This window comes from Otolemur garnettii, unplaced genomic scaffold, assembly GCF_000181295.1.
Source record: "Otolemur garnettii isolate 467f Iridium unplaced genomic scaffold, OtoGar3 scaffold00144, whole genome shotgun sequence".
Lineage (NCBI taxonomy): Eukaryota > Metazoa > Chordata > Mammalia > Primates > Galagidae > Otolemur > Otolemur garnettii.
In genome coordinates, this window is record NW_003852539.1 from 3957399 (window position 1) to 3971175 (window position 13777).

Here is a 13777-nt window from a genome sequence, read left to right on the forward strand (position 1 = left end):
CTGTCTCAAAAAAAAAAAAAAAAAAAAAGAAAGAAAGAAAGAAAGAGCATTCTGGCAGTAGTGAAAAGGAAGAGAGCAAAACAGAAGGGAGGAGTACCAACTAGGACACTATTATAGTAATACTATTATCTTGAGAAATAATAGAATTTGAGCTAAGAAAGTAGTTTTGGGACCGAAAGAAAGGAAAGGATATAAGATTTGAAATGAAATTGTATAAAGTTCCACAGTTTTAAGCTGGGATAGAGAAGGGTAGGGGGACATCGAAAGGGGAGTTTCAAATGACTCCCAACTATCTCTCTTCTATGACTGGGTAGAAGATAGTGCAGTAAGTAAAGTAAGGAACTGGAGAGAGAAAAGGAGGTTTGCCAGAACGAAGATGAAGAGTCCCATTTGGAACATGCTGAATAAAAGACACCTTTAGGATATCCAAAAGAAGTAAGTCCTCCAGGGTTTAGAGATAAATGTCTGAAGCTCAGGAAAGAAATCTGGCCCAGAGTCCCGTGGCAGCTGAAGCCATGAGTATGAATAAGGTCACTCAAGAAAACTATGTAGAGAGCCAAGGACAAAATCCTAGAAAGTGCCTTTATTTAAAGGTCAGTAAAAGTAGATAAACCTGTAAATGAGGAAGGAAGTCAGGAGAGAATAAGGTCACTAAAGCTTAGGGAAGGAGAAACTTTCAAGGAGGACAGTGTGTTTCATAGTGTTAAGTACCTCAAAAAGGTTAAGGAAGATCAGAGCTGAAAAAATACCACTGGATCTGGCAATTAGGAGATGATTAGTGAACTTCCCAAAACAATTTCAGTAGAGTGGAAGGGGCTAGAGCTAAAGGGCAGGTACATACCACCCTTAACAATCCTGGGGGAGGCCAGCATGGTGTCTCACACCTGTAATCCTAGTACTCTGGGAGGCAGAGGTGGGAGATCCCTTGAGCTCAGGAGTTCAAGACCAGACTCACATCTAAAACCCTAGCACTTTGGAAGGCTAAGGCAGAAGGATCACTTGAGCCCAAGAGTTTTGAGATCAGCCTAAGAAACATAGTAAGACCACATCTCTACCAAAAAAATTTTTTTAATTAGCTGAGCGTGGTGTGGTAGCATGCACCTGTAGTTCCAGCTACTCGGGAGGCTGAGGCAGGAGGATTCTTTGAGCCCAGGAGTTTGAGGTTGCAGTGACCTATGATGACTGCACTATAGTTCAAGCAATAAAGGAAGATTCTGTCTTAAATAAAGTATAATAAAAGAAATACAGAAAAAAAATCACTATTAGCATTTAGAAAACTAGGGACTAACTCCCACTGGGGTGATCAAAAAAGGTTTTATCTTTTCTTTTCTTCTTCTTTTTTTTTGAGACAGTCTCACTTTGTCACCCTCAGTAGAGTACTGTAGCATCATAGCTCACGGCAATCTCAAACTCTTGGGCTTAAGCGATTCTCTTGCCTCAGTCTCCCAAGTAGCTGGGACTATAGGCACCCATCACAATGCCTGGCTATTTTTTAAAGACAGGGGTCTCACTCTCGCTCAGGCTAGTCTTGAACTCCTAAGCTCAGCCTCCCAAGTGCTGGGATTACAGGCGTGAGCCACTGTACCTGGCCTCAAAGAAGTTTTTCTACAGAGCTTTGAGGCAGACTGTAAACAATGGGTAAGATTCTTATATGGCAGACAGAGGGAACGAAGGAACATTATCTTGTCTGGCTAGATGTGAGGAATTTATGTGAAAAAAATAATGTAGTTAGGTGTGCAAAAATACATATATATGAGTATACTCATCACATTGCTTATAATAGCAAACAATGCAAAATTACCTAAATGCAATAAGAGACTGGCTTGGGTGCAATGCATCATCCATACAAAGGAATAAGGGAATGCTGACAGCAGTGTAAGTTATGATACTGATGCCTATTTTCTCACATTGAAAGATTCTGACCATACAGTAAGTGAAGAAAATGTGTTATAAAGAGTATTTTGTAAAAAACGTAGTTACATGTATATGTGCACAAGAAAATGTCTGAAAGAAAACACATCAAAATGTTTACAACAGTTATAAAAGGTAGGATTTTAGATCACTTTAATTTTATATTTTTGTTTATTATTTTATAATCTTCCTCTTCTAAACATAAACATTTTAGGGAATTAAAAAGGGAGAGGAATTCGGCCACAACTAATATGCAAGAGTAGCATAGCTCGTTCAGATTTTCAAATATGCTTTATCTGGAAATAGTAAGAACTTTATATGCAACTCAACAATTCAACCAGTTGTTATGGCACCGAAGAAACAAAGATGAAGAAGGTACAGTCTGCCTTCATTGAACTCACAGTCTAAAGGAGCCAGACAATTAAACAGGTAACTGCAAAGTAAGTACTACTGCAAAAGGATGTACAAAGTACCATGAGAACTTGGATAAAAATGTAAAGGACATTTTTTCCTGCAGCAGAAGTAGGAAGAAGAAGCAAAAACATCATTTAAAAAAAAAATAGTTTTGAGCTGGGACCAAAGATTACAGTATGAATGGCAGTTTGTGAGGAAAATAAAGCAGAAAGACAATTCTAGGAATAGATAACAGGATAAATAAGGGATGAAACAGAGAAACTGTTTTTAAGAAGATACATGGCATGATAGCTGGCAGAAGACAAAAGAAAATGAGGGTCTAAAATAGGGCAGTGGGTCCACCTAGGAAAGGACGGTTGCTGAGATATTTCTGCACTAGACAAACAGAACTTAGTCTTCAATCAGATGTGGACAATAAAGACAGACAAAAAAACAAGCAAACAAACAAAACCTGATTTCCTAGCTTTGGCAAAGAGATGGAAGGTGAAATCGGTGCTTGAGACAGGGCATATAGAAAGAGAAGCAGGTTTGGGCAAAGGAAAGAGGGGGGTGATTATGAGCTCAATTTTGGATATATTAGACTTTCTACAGACTTTCATGTGGCAAAGTACACTGGTCATTTGCAAATACAAGTCTGGACCACAGGAGAAAAGTTTATACGTACAGTATTTGGAGATTTTGATTAGTGAGGTATCACTGTACACACAGATGAAGTTGATAAATTAAATCACTAGAATAGATAAATTCCTCCTGGAATACCAGAGAGAATGGGGGGGGGGATATCTAAATAATATCAAACGTTGTGACAACATCAGACAGCACAAGAATTGAAAAGAGACCACTGAATTCTCCAAGTAAGTAATCACAAGTAAAAGCAATTTCAGTTGGGATGGTGAGCACAAAGCCTGACTATAGTGGGTCAAGATGACAAAAGGAATATAAGAAAAGCTCTTAGGTCGCACCTGTAGCTCAAGGAGTAGGGCACCAGCCCCACATACCGGAGGTGGCAGGTTCAAACCCAGCCCTGGCCAAAAACTGCAAAAAAAAAAAGGTTCTTAAAGAAGTTCAGTGGTAAAGGGGAGTGAGGGGAAGCAAAGAGGGAAAGAAAATACAAGCTTAAGGGAGTTTTTTCTTAGGATGGAGAAAATCTAAACATTATTTATAAAGACTCACTAGGCAGGGAGAGACTAAGAACACAAAATTTATACAGAGGGTACAAAAAAAAACAATGTATCCATGTCTTAAGAATGGAAAAAACTGTATTTAAAGATCTGTAATACTCAATATATACCAATGACAAGAGATAAATACAAGTCATGTGTGTTTTTTTTTGAGTCTCACTATGTCGCCCTTGGTAGAATGCCGTGCTGTTACAGTTCACAGCAACCTCAAACTCTTAGGCTTAAGAGATTCTCCTGCCTCAGCCTTCCAAGTAGCTGGGACTACAGGTGCCTGCTACAACACCCAGCTACTTTTTCGTTGCAGTTGTCATTGTTGTTTAGCAGGCCCAGGCAGGGTTCGAACCCGCCTGCCCTGGTATATGTGGCCAGCACCCTGACTACCGAGCTATGGGCGCCAAGCCTACCAGTCATGTTGACCACCCCTTTAACTGCAGAAATCAAATGTGACTTATATTTCACCTTTTGTTACTGACATATATTATTATAAATTTAATATAGTTTTTCCTTTCTTAAAATGTGTGTACATTTTTGGGGCACCCTCTTTATGTATAATGTCAGAGACCTGCCACTGAAATAGGAGAGGATGAAGTGAGGACTGGTAAAGATTATAGAAAAATTTCCAGCACTTTGAGCACCGGAGGCAGGAGGATGGCTTGAGGCCAGGACTTAGAGTTTGAGGCAACACAGAAATCCCAACTCTACAAAAAAATAAGAAAAATTAGCCAGGCTTGGTGGCAAGTGCTTGTAGTCCCAGCTAATTAGGAGGGGGAGGCAGAAGGGTCAGTTGAGCACAGGAGATAAAGCTGCAGTGCAGCTAGGTGACAGAGCAAAAAAACCTCTTGAAAAAAAGATTATAGGCTCGGCGCCTATGGCTCAACCGGCTAAGGCGCCAGCCACGTACACCTAAGGTGGCGGGTTCGAATCCCCAGCCCGGACCCGCCAAACAACAATGACGGCTGCAACCAAAAAATAGCCGGGCGTTGTGGCGGGCGCCTGTGGTCCCAGCTACTTGGGAGGCGGAGGCAAGAGACTCGCTTGAGTCCAGGAGTTGGAGGTTGCTGTGAGCTGTGATGCCATGGCACTCTACCCAGGGGGACAGCTTGAGGCTCTGTCTCAAAAAAAAAAAAAAAGATTATAGATAAATTGAGGGGTGAAAGTGTGGAAAGTAAGAGACTAAATGACTTGGGAGTGTACAAGGCAGGGTGGAGTAGCAAGTTTGAGTGTGGTGAAAGTCTAGAATAGCTGCTCTAGGGAAAACGAAGGGGAGTCAACTAGAAGAGAATAACACAATTTCAGGGCAGGGTTGAGAGACAAGCTGTGGCTAGAGCTCATAAATCTGTGAAGGAGTCAGTCAGCGCAGTGTTATGCAGTAGCACTCAGTAGCTCAGTGGAGAAAACAAACATGAGTCCAGCACTGGGGACAGGTAAGGAAGGTATGGAAAGAATAAACAAGACCTGAGATGGCCAGTAAAAGAGCTGCCTTTCAGGCTAGGTTACAAAGGCATTGACACCATAAAGGAGCTGAAAGACTGGGAAATAGCAGAGACCAGGTATCATGGACATCAAGGAATAGGAGAAGTGGGCGGCGCCTGTGGCTCAGTGAGTAGGGCGCCAGCCCCATATACTGAGGTTAGTGGGTTCAAACTTGGCCCCTGCTAAACTGCAACAAAAAAATAGCCAGGCGTTGTGGTGAGAACCTGTAGTCCCAGCTACTCCGGAGGCTGAGGCAAGAGAATCACCTAAGCCCAGGAGCTGGAGGTTGCTGTGAGCTATGATGCCACAACACTCTACCGAGGGTGACAAAGACTCTGTCTCTAAAAAAAAGGAATAGGAGAAGTGAAAGAAAAGAGGTTGTAACCAGACTCAGATTTCTAGAAGGAATGGAGCAATTTCAGGTCACCTAAGATACCTTCCCCCCCAAAGACTAAGTCATCTATAAGACCAAAATTGATACCATGCCAACCAGGCCATGCTCTGACATACAAATTAGTTCTTCAAAAGGGGCTGACACCTCACACACAGAAGAGGGTTCCAATGAGAGAGTGGCAGGATAGAGTTCTCCTCCTAAACTTCTTCTGGATCTCTGGGCACAATGGGAGAAAATGGGAATTCTCCAATATGTGGAGTTGCTGGGAAAAAAAAAGTTTTAAGAAAATGCCTAATTGCTAGTTTGTCAATTCCCTCAGGGACTTGGAATCAGCCAATATAGGACAAGAGTCACTGCCCTGCAGAGCCTTGGAAAAGCTAAATCCAACCCTTGAGCTCTTGCGTCAAAAGGACAACAAAACCTAAACAAGCTACTTACTTTGTTCCCTAAAGAAGTGGGCTCCTGTCCAGGCTATTATCCTCTCCTGGTAGAAAAAGAAAAAGAGATTCAAATCCTCTCAGAGATGCTACAAATGAATGTGACACTGCCACCAAAAAGTGCATCTTTTTATACATTCTTTTTAATACACACCAAAAAAAATGTATCAAAAGCTAGTTTGGGCCAGTGGCCTGTAATCCTAGCACTTTGGGAGAGCCCGAGATGGGTGGATTGCCTGAGCTCACAAGTTTGAGACCAGCCTGAGCCAGAGCAAGACCTTGTCTCTAAAAACAGTCAGTGTTGTGGCGAGCACCTGTAGACCCAGCTACTTGGGAGGCTTAAGCAAGAGAATCGCTTGAGAGCTCGAGTTTGAGGTTGCTGTGATCTGTGACACCATAGCACTTTACCGAGGGTGGCAAAGTGAGACTCTGTCTCAAAAAAAAAAAAAAAAAGGCTGGTTTGTATCCATGATTGACTTTAAGTCCCAAGTTCCTTTCAGAACTTCTTTTGTCACCCAAAAGACAAGGGGTACAAAAATTATGATAGGTAACTTCTATATCAACATACACTGGTAGAAAGAATATGAATTCAAAGTTGATTGGCTATCTGGATAAGCATCTGGAATTTGCCCCAACATCAGCCTGGTCTGCCATTCCATCTGGACTGAGATGGGCTGTACTGTGTGAAATGGAAAAAAGTAATTCCAAATGTTTGTTTAATTCAGCTCTGGTTCACCTTCACTAGGGTCACTGCCTTCCTTTGCTCACAAACACTTAATTGTCCCTGAAAAGTAGGTCAGCGCCCTGTGGAACAAGCTACAGGGAGAGCTAAGACCCAGCCTATCACTCCAACAGGCCTGGAGAGGCCCAACCAGTGTGTTGGAGACAAGAACTAGTCAACAGTGCATTAACAAGAGCTCTCCAGGTGCTCCAGGCGGCAACCTGGCTACTACCATTCCTAGGTAGTGACTCAGTAGGCTTAGACAGCAGAAGATGCAGGATATGAGGCCGAGGCTCATTGGAGCCCAGGAAATAGTTGTTCCACTCCAATAGCTAATGAGGTGTCCCTAATCATCCCTGAACGGAGGGAGCAAGAGGTGAACAATCAGAATGCTAAACTCTACTCCACGTCCATATGGTCCCTTCTGTAGAATACCAAGCATTGCTCAACCATATATGGAGTTGCCTGAACTTCTCCCTACTCCTTCCCCCAAATATTTTCTTTAGGACACCCAAAAATAAACACTGCAAGAGGTACCTTCATAGCACTGTAACCTGTCATCTGAACATGCCTGATGATTAAAATTTTTAAATAGGATACATCTTGTTCCTGGGGGCAAATACTTCATCCATCCAAAGAGACTTTCCCCCTCAAACCTCCAACAACCTCTAACTGGCTAGTTCACTAAATATAGAATATTGCTTCAAAGTAAAAAAGAAGGGGCCCAGGGAGATGAGGTGACAGAGGGCCAGCAGTTTGGGAAATAGCTACCAGAGGGTCAGCTGTCCAGCTGGCTCTGGAATCTGAAGACTTCCAAACCTAACAACTGCCTTTCTCAGCAAGAATCAAAAGTATGTGAGGCAGCTGCAGAGGATAAAGGCTGCAGAGCGCAGCTCCAGAAGCCAGCAGCAAACCACTTCCTTAACCATTGTTCCCCACAAAAAGCAAACACTGCCAAGAACTTCACCTTCAAACCACATACCAGCTCTAAGAAAGAGAAATAGGAAAAGACATCAATTATCTCTTTGGCAAATAGACAGCACAGGCACCTCTCTCTCCCACTCCCTCCTTTGAGTTCTCCAAGTTCAAGTAAAACCAAAACCACTGATAATCCCCTTTCTAAACTGACTATATAACGTTCCATTATCTTCTAGTACTGTGTACCTTTCCTCCTCCTGGCCCCCCAATACTCCCTCGCCCTTCAACATACACACATTTCACTCTAAATCTAAGGCACTTTCTAGCCAGAACCATATAAACTAACACCTGATTTCAAACCATTTTAAAATTCTTTTTTAAATTTAAGTCTAATAATTAGACTTTAAAATCTACAAAGGAAGGAATGTCTTATCACCATTATTGTAATACTGCGTACTTATTATAAACCAAGCACCATTTTAAGCACTTTACACATATTACTTCATTCAATCTCCCTAAGAATCCTATGAGGTATGTGCTATCAGTAAAACATTTTAGAAATGAGAACTGAAGCACAGAAAGGTTCAAGAACTTGCCCAAGTTCAGTTAATAAATGACAGAGCCAAGATTCAAACCCCACAGCTTGAGTTCACACTCTTCAACACCTGGTCCCTAGACCAGCAGTAGCAGCATCTCTTGGGAACTTGTTAGAAATACAACTTCTTGGGGCAGGGAGCTCATGCCTGTAATCCTAACACTGTGAGAGGCCGAGACAGGTAGATTACTTGAGTTCAGGAGTTTAAGACCAGCCTGAGCAAGAGCGACATTGTGGTAGCACCTTATAGTCCCAGCTACATAGGAGGCTGAAGCAAGAGAATCACTTGAGCTCAAGAGTTTGAGGTTGCTGCGAGCTGTGACAGCACAGCACTCTATCAAGGGCAACGAAATGAGACTTTGTCTCATAAAAAGAAAGAAAAAGAAAAAAAGAACTACAACTTTTCAAGCTCCACCTCAGACCTACTGAATCAGCACCAAGGGTGGGACCCAGCTCTGTGTTTTAACAAGCACTCCTGGTGATTCAGATGCAGGTACAAGTTTGAGAACCACAACTCTACAGTGTATTCAACAAGCTATGCTGCTTCTGCTTTCCTCTGGAGCCACACCCGAGAGGAGAGGCGTCCAGGAGGAACTTAATAGTGTAAAAATATTCTTAACTGATCACGGCATAATGGTTGAGTACATGTGGATTCTACAAGCAAACGGCCTGTCGCTGTAAAAGCTAGCTCTGCTGCTTACCAGCTGCACGCTCCTAGGCAAGTTACTATGCCCTCCTGTTCTTTAGCTTTATCAAGTGTAAAGCAGTAAAGCGGAGATAGGTTGTGAGGATTAAATTAGTTAATTTCATATAAAGCATTTATAACAGTGCCTGGCACTGGCTCAGCGCCTGTGGCTCAAGTGGCTAAGGCGCCAGCCACATACACATACACCAAAGGTGGCGGGTTCGAATCCCCAGCCCGGGCCCACCAAACAATGATGGCTGCAACCAAAAAATGGCCGGGCATTGTGACGGGCGCCTGTGGTCCCAGCTACTTGGGAGGCTGAGGCAGGAGACTCGCTTGGGCCCAGGAGTTGGAGGTTGCTGTGAGCTGTGATGCCATAGCACTTTACCCAGGGGGATAGCTTGAGGCTCTGTCTCAAAAAAAAAAAAAAAAAAAAAGTACCTTAGTAAGTACCATATAAGCTCTTATTAACTGTAGGGGTTTTGGGGGGAGTGGGGGGTTTGACATGAGGTCTTGCTATGTTGCTCAGGGTGGGCATGAACTTCTGGCCTCAAGTGATCTTCCCACCTCAGCCACCCAGACTGTTAGCATTACAAGTGTGAGCCACTATGCCCAGCCTAACTATGCTCTTTGATCCATATTATAATTAAATTCAACAATTATTTAGTAAGTATCTATGTGCCAGGCACTATGCTAGGCACATGGATTCATCAACATCTCCTAACTCATTGTCAGTCTTTCAACAATACTTACTGATGCCTTATTATATGCAATACTCTGTGCTAAAGGATGTGATGGACACAAAGAATAAGTCATTGGCCAGGCACAGTGGCTCATGCCTGTAATCTTAATACTTTGGAAGGTCAAGGCAGAGGATCATTTGAGGCCAGAAATTTGAGACTGGACTGGACAACACAGCAAAACCCCATCTTTATGAAAAAAACTTAAAAATTCCTAGTTACTTGGGAGGCTGAGGCAAGAGGATTGAATTGCTTGAGCCCAGGAATTTGAAATTGCCATCAGCTAGGCTGATGCCACTGTACTCTAGCCTGGGGCAACAGAGTGAGAGACTCTGTCTTAAAAAAAAAAAAAAAAATCCAGGAGGCTGAAGTAGGAGGATCCCTTGAGCCCAGAAGTTTGAAGCTGCAGTGAGGTATGATAACACCACTGTTCTCCAGCCTGGGAAACAGGAGGAGACTCACTCTGTCTTCTTTAAGGTCAGCACAAAGTAGTACACCAGACACAGCATTTACACAAGTAGGTATAACACATAGTAGCAAGTGATAAGAATCATAAGATAGCATGTTAGGCAGAAATAACATGCGGTTTAAGGTCATGAGATTTAGATTCAGTTCTACCTGTGGGTGACCTCAGGTAATTCATTTATCCTTGAGCCTCAGTTTCCTCAGCTATAAAACAGAAGTGATAAACTATCTGTGAGGTTCAAATGAGATGCTAATATATGTGAAAATATTTTGTAAGGCCTATAATCCTAGCTCTCTGGGAGGCCGAGGCAAGTGGATTACCTGAGCTCACAAGTTCAAGACAAGCCAGAGCTAGAGTGAGAACTCTAGCCAAGCATTGTGGTGGGCGCCTATAGTCCCAGCTACTTGAGAGGCTGAGGCAAGAGAATCACTTAAGCCCAAGAGTTTGAAGTTGCTGTGAGCTGTGAAGCCATAGCACTCCAACCGAGGGTGACAAAAAAGACTCTGTCTCAAAAAAAAAGAAAAATTTTTTTTGTTAAAGGCTATTTGAATGTTAAACTATTACTTTTAATTTCTTTAATAAATTAAGTTCAGGAAGATATACCTGAACTTGTACCTGAAGTAATGAGGAAAGGCTCCCCAAAAAGTGACACCTGAGATGGATGTGGAAGCACCAATAAGATGCAGAAGTGAAAGGAAAAGCAGGCATAGGAACAGAATGAGCAAAGGCCTGGAGGTAGGAAGCCAGGATATGCATAGAAAGAGCGCTGGTTCATTTTAGTTGGAATATAAAAAATAGTAGAGCCAGGCCTTGTGCCTGTAGCCTCAGCTACATGGGAGGATAAGGCAAGAGAGGCGCTTAAGCCCAAGAGTTTGAGGTTGCTACGAGCTGTGACGCCACAGCACTCCACAAGGGTGACATAATGAGACTCTGTCTCCAAAATAAAAAAAAAAAAAAGAATAGTAGGAGGTTAGGATTAAAAAATAAAAAGAAAGGTAAAAAATCAGTTCATTTTCCCCCTGGAAGAAAACATCTTTGGTAATTCAAGTAAGAATAAAGGATTGAACAGTTGGTTAAAATTAGTTTTAGTATTTATCTGTGAAATTGAAGTTTTCAGCATGGCCTCTACTCCATTTTCATGGGGTGATTAAGAGCCAGCTATATCATATATATGAAACATAGAATACCTATAATTATGGAGTTTGTACAGAGGCCAATTTAAAAATGATACTGTTATTTCTTATCAAAGCTTCACATTAGGAATTCAAGAAATAGAGTTCATAAAATTTGTTTTGGCCTTAAAAACTTTTCCATATCATTATTAAAATGAGAGAAAGCTGTGCTTATCTAATACTACCCATTTTTCAAGTGTTTGTGAGGACCTCTATTCAAATACAATATGAGGTACACTTATTTTTGCTTTGCTTTTTTGTTTGTTTTCACTCATCTTTGTACAAGGAAGTATTTCAACAAGATCCTTGAGTACCAAGGAGAACATAATGAGTAGTGCAAATTTGTTGATATAGAAATTAAGACTTCTAACAGACTTTCAGACATCTTTTTAAAGCTTTATATATTGGTATAGTTGAATGAGATCATGTAGTACTTTCAATCTAGCAATTTTTACTTGCCGAAGAGTATGTGAAAGTAAAAAAAATAACCAGGCACAGAGGCATGCCCCTGTAACCCCAGCTCCTAGGGAGACCCAGGCAAAAGCCAAGAGTTTGAGACCAACCTGGGCAACATAATGAAACTCCATCTCTAATAAAATAATAAATTGAACAAGCTTGAAAGGAAGTCCTTTTTTAGCCAACAGAGAGTAAATGGAACTTATTGGTCATGTCAAATACTTTATATTTAAAATCCAACTGCCAGTTTTACATACAGAAATATAAGGAAAAAGTATGAACTTCCCAATAAATAAATAAAAGTTAAAGTTCAAATTTCAAGCTGAACACTCTTATGCTCGCCTTTACTCCACTGTCATACAAGTGCCCCCTACTGTCGTTCATATTTAATCTACATTTCTCTAAAATCTAAAATAGATTCTTTTTTTAAAAAATTCATTTCTAGATTGCAGTGACTCACATTTGTAATCTTAGCACACTGAGAAGCCTAGGCAGATGAATCGCTTGAGCTCAGGAGTTTGAGACCAGCCTGAACAAGAGTAAGACCCCCGTCTCTACTAAAAAAAAAAAATGAAAATTAGCTGGGCATTGTGATAGGTGCCTATAGTTCCAGGCAAAAGAATCACTTAAGCCCATGAATCTGAGGTTGCTGTGAGCAACCATGACACCACGGCATCCTACCCATAGTACAATTCTGTCTCAAAAAAAAAAAAATTCATTTTTAGACCCACTTTTACAGTGGCCTTCACAAAGCATAAATATAATTCTTTAGTTATATGTAGATATACAATAATAACTAATAGTAAATGTGAGCTTACTAATTTAATATAGAATTTAATATCACTTATATTACATTGATAGCAAAAAAAAATCATCCTGAATAGCTTTTGAAACATGACTGGTATCTAGGCATTGGAGGTACAGAAATGGGGATAAAGGGGCAAGCCAATTTGAGAAGAGGTGTACACTGAGGTGATGTGTTTCTGTACCCATATGCAAAAAACCCAAATGACCTTGCAGTCCTCTCAAGCACAGAGAAGGGATTAGGGATAAATCAGTACAAACCACTCCTTCCCCACTATAAACATAGAGGAGAGTCCACAGATAGAGATACAGGAGTTTGGAGGAACTGCCTTGCTTTTCATTCTTTCTCCACCCACGTCCAGCATAAACACAGGATGTAGAAGTTGTGCTCTTGAACTTTTCCAGGTCTAACTTGGGCCTGGCAAGAGGCAGTAAGTCAGAGCTGGGTAGTAATCTTCCTTCAGAATTTTGGTAGACACTGCAAGAGCCTGGCTAAGCTGTGAATCCCTTTTTGCTAAGGTTCTTTGCACTTTGAATCCCTTGCAAACCTTCCCCATCATGCTGGACTCCTGTTTCCAACATTATGTATTCTGGCAGTGGACTGGGTTGATAGGGACCCAGAGAAGAACATGCAGCTCCATCATTGTGTCAGTTGTCAGTAATAGGATATTTTGGTTCTTCCACCGCTCCCACAGCCCCCACCATCAGTCTCAGGAGCTCAGATGATGGCCAGGCAGCCCAACTTGCAAAGGCTCTCCCTGCCGGCAGCCAAGATGCTGAAGGTCAGCTCTGCGGAAGGCGCCGGGAAGGAAGAGCCCAAGCAAGAGAAGACAGGCAGTTTGTCAGCTAAACCCACTCCTGCAAAAGTGGAAACAAAGCCAAAAAAGGCAGCAGCAAAGGAGAAATCTTAAGACAAAAAAGTACAACCAAAAGGAAAAAGGGGAGCAAAGGGAAAGCAGGCCGAAGTAGCTAACCAAGAAACTAAAGATTTACCTGCAGAAAACAGAGAAACTAAAACTGAGGAGAGTCCAGCGCTGATGAAGCAGGAGAGAAAGAAGCCAAGTCTGATGAATATCACATACCCCGTCTCATCACTCGTCCCTGTCTCCCTTCTTGTGTAATCGAGAGGAATATTTTTATCAACTATTTTGTAAATGCAAGTTTTTTTAATAGCTCTAGAAACATTTTTAAGAAGGAGGGAATCAAGCCACGTCCCAGTTTTTAAGTGTAAATGCATTTTTTTAAGAAGTAAAACCGGCTCAGCGCCTATAGCTCAACTGGCTAAGGCGCCAGCCATGTACACCTAAGGTGGCGAGTTTGAATCCTCAGCCCAGACCCACCAAACAACAATGATGGCTGCAACCAAAAAATAGCCGGGCGTTGTGGCGGGCGCCTGTGGTCCCAGCTACT

General features: G+C 41.8%; 1 protein-coding gene and 1 pseudogene across 6 annotated transcripts in view; one reads left to right on the plus strand and one right to left on the minus strand.

Moving 5' to 3' along the window:
* Positions 1 to 13777, minus strand: part of LOC100961574 (microtubule-actin cross-linking factor 1) — a 363479-nt gene that overhangs the window by 316071 nt on the left and 33631 nt on the right. The window lies entirely within an intron of this gene.
* Positions 13093 to 13592, plus strand: LOC105887906 (annotated as a pseudogene).